The sequence below is a fragment of the Nicrophorus vespilloides genome, unplaced genomic scaffold (assembly GCF_001412225.1).
Source record: "Nicrophorus vespilloides isolate i.1.1-1 unplaced genomic scaffold, Nicve_v1.0, whole genome shotgun sequence".
NCBI lineage: Eukaryota > Metazoa > Arthropoda > Insecta > Coleoptera > Silphidae > Nicrophorus > Nicrophorus vespilloides.
The window spans coordinates 206,415-212,957 of record NW_017099724.1 but is presented as its reverse complement, the minus strand read 5'-3'; the positions used below and the strand labels follow the sequence as shown (position 1 = coordinate 212,957).

Below are 6,543 nucleotides of genomic sequence, written 5' to 3'. Positions count from 1 at the left end.
GGCGACATCGGACGACGACTGGAATCGCGTCCCATCTTCTGCACGCGCCATCCTCCTCCCATCCATCCACCTCCCCACCCATCAGAGGCGGCCATCCTCCCTCAACCTCTTTCCGCCCTTTATGCTTTTTGTCATAAACGTGACACGACAATTTATGTCCATCCGCTCGTGATTGATCTGCTCAACTTAATCTCGTCCGACGAGAAAAATAAATTCAATGATCCGTTTTATGTCTTTATTAATCTGCCGACAAGAAATTCCAAACACTAATCCCCGTCGAAACGTAATTGAGACGCATTTCTCATCTCCGTATAAATACAAGCTGAGATCACCCTTCAACGCCAAACACACATACCCCTACACACACACACGTTCCTACGAATTTGTCTTACTCGAATAACCACGAACACTCCAAACAATATTTATTAAAAAAAAATACACAAATAATCTTATTCCATCAATTTTATCCCTTTACAAAAGAAGATTACAAACATTTACAGAAAATAAATTTCTCTTATATTCGACATAAATTTCATATTTTTTTTGGTACAAGTTATTTTAATTATAAGAAATATCATTATAGTTGTATTAAAAAGATTTTCGTGTTTCTGCACATGTTATCAATGAAACCTTACATAACAGAATATCGAAATATGATTCGATAATACACCGCACCATTGTCTTCGTAACAATGGAAGCATCCTCTGTATAGAGTTTGTACAGAGATTACCTTTTAAGTTAATTAAATGTAGATGGCTTGTAAAGGCGTAGTAGTATGTAAAATTAAAAAAAAATATTAGTATAAAGTAAAGTTTTAAAATATAAAATTGATTGGAAGGTTTCAATTTGTAAGAACTACAATCTTAATCAATGTTATAAAATATGTATGTTCATTTGGCGATTGCAATAGTTCAAGTTCATTGTAACAAATAATAACCTCTATTTATATCAAGTTGGCAACGTGTCAAACCGCAACAAGCGTTTCTCAACTTTTCGTTTTTAGTTCTAAAATATACAAAATCGTAATTACATGTTTAAACAAACTTCATTTAAAGTAATGTAAACATAATTTTCAATTAACTTGTGTATTACAAAAAAAAGTCAAGAAAATTTGTTGGATTCTGTAATAATATTTTTTGTGAACTAATTGCTTTTCTTGTCAGTCTTTTGTTTACTGGTTGAATATATTTCTTAAATTTAAAAAAAAATTAAGAACTTATGACGCTTTTCTATTATTGACGTCACTTATCTTGTAAAATTGGTAAGAGTAACTTCCATTTTTCATACGAAAGTAAAGAAATTAATAATATAATTTTTATTTATAAACAAAAATATTAATGAAAGTTCGTGAAAACTTGTAAGCTTGAGTTAAAGTACTTTAATGGCTGCGCTAATTACTAAGTACTAGTTAATAAATGCTTTTCGCTTGTTCTATTCTTGGCTGGCGCGAGAATATAACGTTATTGTTGCGTATTTTGAGTTAAAAGCTTTCACCAGTCTCCACTTGTTTTAATAGTCTTTGAATGGCGCTCTCAATTAAAATAATTTAACAAACCCCACGTCACGTTTCCAAGCAGCCTCGAGTTTCAAACAACTTCCACGAAACAGTAATGAATCCGTCAATATTTTAATAAAGGTAATTTCCGAAAATGGAAAAAAAAAAGGAGAACGATAAAACAGAACGTAATTAGCAAGTCACCTAAATAATGGAACGGTAAACATGCCGTAATGTAAATTGGAGCCTTGGCCCTATAATTAATCGCGTTTACTGAGCTGCGAATTCCACGACTAATTGATATTTCGGTGAATTCATTTAAAACTTTAATGAAAAATATATATGGTATGTTATCAATTCCTGGCCATTATCCGATATTCATAGTGTAACAAAAGGGGAGAATGGATGGGAAGGGGAAGGCGCGTCGAGAATAATGAGTGTGTTTATTCATTAAGAGTACCGGAAGCCTGTTTGCTCAGTTCTCGGCATCAAACAGAATTAATTAAAAGTGGAAAGTTTGCGATGAGGACGTGGTCTCGCTCGCAGTGTTCTTAAATTATCCCGAGGCATGAGGAATCCTAGGATGGCCTAGGTTGCGGACGTCGCCGCTCTCCTCGCCCATTCATCTTGATATCGCGAACGCGCGCGCCAATTTCGAAAATTTAAATCTATTGCCACGCCGAGGATTCGGTTACGGTAAAGTGTACGTTATGGCCACGGGGACGTAATGGATGCTAGCCAGGAATGATTAACAAAAATTTAATTGGCCATAAAAATTCGCAGCGCCTCCGTTATTTGCACCTTTCCCCCCCTTTATTTTTCGTGTTGTAATGGACGGCACAACAGAAAACGCGTTTTATACTCTTGCGAAATAAAACACCCTGTCCCTAATTACAGCGGGAAGTGGCATTTAACGAGGGGATCGCACCTCTTGTAGTTTCTCGTGTTCCACCGACATTCGGTACTTTCCAGTGAATTATCCGCCATTAGGTGCAGATTTCACGAACGAAATTCCTCAGTTTCTTTACATCCACACCCCTTTTTTTTTGGTGCATCCGTCTTTGACTTCAACAAGATCATTAGTCTGCACGCGTAGGAAAGGGGAAGCGACTGTAGAAGGAAAAACGAAAAGAAGAATTTGTACATAAAGGGGAGCTCGCTCATCGCGTAACCCAATTCGGATGCGGATGAATATAGGGCGCGCGGGTTACAAAAGGGCCGATATATTTCTTGCGCTAATGTAACTGAATTAGGCATGTTATATTCTGCAGGTGTTCACTTCGCAGGACTCGAACGATTCCATTCGCAGGAGAAGGAGGAAGGATTTATCATTGCTCCGCCGCCTTACGTAACCCCGCGCCTGTCGTATATTAATGTTCCACTGTCGAAAATATCCGCAAGCGGAAAGGAAGAAGAACCGGAGCAGACACGAAAGGCCAGGCGAGAGAAAAAGAAGAAAAAAAAACACATATAGAGATGAACAAATAACAAAAAAAAAATTGGACTCAATCTCTGGCAACAAATCGATTTCGATGCAAATCAAAAAAACAACTAGCATCCAATAAAGAGATCGGCCCCTATTGTTTTATACTTGCCAGCCTAGGATAAAAAAAAAGGGGGGTGATGTTCACGTTAAAATACGGACGGCCATTTCAATGCCTGATTTGTGCAACCCCACGTGCGCTTCGCTTTTAATTTTCATGGACACGTATTCAGTGAACAATGTGCGATTACTGAATGAAATGTCATGAATAATAAACGCGCACCGTGAAATCACTTATGAAAAAAAAAATATGTATATGTATATATCAAATACCTCGATGGAGTACAACAAGAAAAAAAAGAAAAAGTTTTATAATGGAACTAAAATCCCTATAAATTGAATGGGACTATATTCTGCACGACAACTTTTTTATATGGATTTTATAATGCTTTTATGAGGACTCTTTTATATACGTTTCACTAAAACTCAATCAAATCTACCTATACCTACACAATCCTCCACAAACATATCTTCTTTTTTTTCATATATATATACAGCAGCAAATATATCTGCGAGCTTTTTTTTTGCGTCAGAGTTCTAAATGAAATTGAAGCCCTTTCATAGTTGGAAGTATTATTTTTATTACAAATCAATATATCTAGAACTAATAAAAATACTTAAATAGTCTTCACTTTAATCTACTCTATAAATCCATTTTTTCACATCTAACATTAAATTGATTCCTGCATATATTTACTACTTATTAAAATTAGTATTATTCAAGAGTTATAACAATAATCATAAAAAAACTAAACAATTTCATAAACATGAAATTGATGAAATAAAAATTACACGAATTTTTCAGTTTTTAACAAATTTAATATTTGATTGTGTAAAATGTGTATGTTATCGCATGAAGACGAACGTGATTAAACAAAGCTGGTACATTTTTTTCTTCTTCGTAAAAGTTTAATTGAATTTGCGTAACTAAGGGAAAAAAAAACTTTTCTATATGCATGAATTGATTTTGCGTACCTTTTGTAACGGTTTATTTTTCTTTTCCGAAGTTACACTTCATTTAACTCGAGCGTAGTTGAGCATTATATCAACATAAACTTTTAGAATATAAAATGAAGATTAAATTACACATTTATATTCAATCTATTATGAAAATGATAAAAGTTACGATAAAATGGAACTTAAACTAGTCATTAAAATATGGTAAAGAGCAATAATAAATGAATACTTACAGATTAAAATGATTCAATTATTGTTGGTTAACTGTTATCTGTTTTGTAGATTTGTAACAAATCACTTCACTGCACGAAACACCGAATCACTTTTAGGGAATATCTATAGTTCGCAGATGGTAAAACTAGCAACCTGAAACAAATAATAAATATCATTATTTAAATTTAGTTATTAAGAAATTATTTTAAATTATATGCAAATATTGTATTTTAAACAAATTTCATAAAATTACAATAAAATGTATGTCGCTATTAATGAGGAGAAATAAGGAGTTTTTGTTTTTAATTCATATTTGGAAACAAACTTGTTTGAGAATTAAAGTTTTTATTCATACAGCAATAAACATGTTGTGAAATGACTACACTTTGAGGACGTCCAAATTCCATTAACGTTATTGGCATTGTTCTGTTGTGTTACACAATCTGTATTTTACGAGATTACTGCATAAATATGGAAGGATAACGCTGTGTGTGCAACAATGTTATCTGCGATGCTCGCAATCCCACCAGGAGAATTGTGAAATATTCGAGTAAAATAGGAAATTATGTAGCTAATCCATTAATTGCTAATTAAATTGCTGCCTTCGTGCGATTTAATAAACTACTTAGTTGATGAGTAGCATAACCTGTAGAGCATAATTACAAATTCTGTAGGAATGCACACAGACACATACACACACACAGTGCAGCCGACGAATTAAGGTTAACAAGAGTTTATTGCATTCTCGCTTCGAGCTCCCACAGTCCGACAGTGCTTCAAGCCCTTTTGAATAATTTCAAACGGATCACGTTTAATATTGATACAAACTATACAGTCTTTGCAAGCTCGCAGCGAATATGTGTGTGCAATATCGGTGTGTATCGGACAAAAAAAAGGGCTGCAATTAAGTTCGTAATTGCTTCAACCAATTTTAGTTTATTATTTAAATTAGGGGACGACCTAAATTGCTTAACTAATTTTACAGTTTCCCAGAAGTTCGCTCGCGCTCTCCCACTTCCCCACATCTACTATATACACGGGTTTATATGCATATTCAGAATCACTATAAAACTTTTATTACCGAATTAAATACTGAGTCTTCAGTTTTCATTGTTCCAATTTATTTAATTATAAGTTTATATCATTTTTTTTAGTAAATATTATTATAAAAATTAAGGAAATACTTGATAATGCAATTTTATTGAGTTTGTAAATTATAGTTCTTTTTTTATAAAATGAATATAAATCACGGATTGAACAAAAACAACAAATTTATTTAATTATAAGTTTATATCATATTTTTTTTTTGGTAAATATTGACGTTAAATTTGAAATAAAAGATTGAATTAAAATTATACTTATTATAACGTTATTATAATAATTAAGGAAATACTTGGATTGAGTTTGTAAACTATAGTTTTTTTTAAAATGAATATAAATCATGGATTGAACAAGAACAACAACAATGATTTCTCACTGAGGAAAATGCGATTATTCTAAGAAACTGTCGTCCGGAAGAGTTCTTTTCTGATCGCAGCCGGCGAGGTTGGTATTTTATTGTTTGGAAAGTTGGGGCTTGTTATTTAGAGTTTTGACTCGAGTGGAAAGTTAGCAAGGTTGAGGGGGGTGCTATTTCGCGACTACACTGAGATTTATTATTAACCCGAGCTTCGGTTGTCCTCTCAACAAAAGGCACTACTTGTTCGACTAAAAGGCAAGTTGAGATTAATGCGATCATAATTGTTCCATATTTCGTTCGCCGCGAAAATATTAATAAAAAAAAAGATGAAGACATGCACTAAGACCGAGATAGGGAACGTTTTGGAAGAAACATAAAATAAAAACGAGGGTCGAAGAAGAAAGAAAGCGAGAGGGAAAAGTAGAAAAAAAAAAGAAAAAGCGCAGCACGTTTGGAATACCTAAAAAGATTTCCACCGCAATCTTAGCCGTAGGAGAAAGAAGGAAAAAAAATGGAAACTCAGCCTCCTTCCACTGAGTTCGCAGCTGACCTGGCTTTTCATTAATCATAGCATCGCACACCGTTCCGTCGGTGTAATGAAAAAAAAAATCATAAAACTTTATCATCTGTTTTGCAACAATATTCGCTTTTCCATCTGAAGAAGATTTATATAACCCTGAATTATATATACGTGCATTAATTAAAGCCCAATTTATTTGGTAATAAATAATTTATCGAAATTAAGTGATTATTTATTAGTATTTGTGCATCGGTTATCATTTCGGTAGTAAAATTAATTATCGTTCACGCATCGGGCATTTCCATATTGTAATTAATACTGGTTTCATGCGCAAACAGCGCAAGTAGCACCAAAAA

The 6,543-nt window shown here is 33.5% G+C and overlaps 1 long non-coding RNA gene across 1 annotated transcript in view; it reads right to left on the bottom strand.

Annotated features, from left to right (window-relative positions):
* Nucleotides 1-4,245: 4,245 nt before the first annotated feature.
* Nucleotides 4,246-6,543, bottom strand: part of LOC108565374 — a 56,418-nt gene continuing 54,120 nt past the window's right edge. The window contains exon 3 of the long non-coding RNA XR_001891174.1: nt 4,246-4,361. This is a non-coding gene — a long non-coding RNA (uncharacterized LOC108565374). The remainder of the gene's footprint in view (nt 4,362-6,543) is intronic.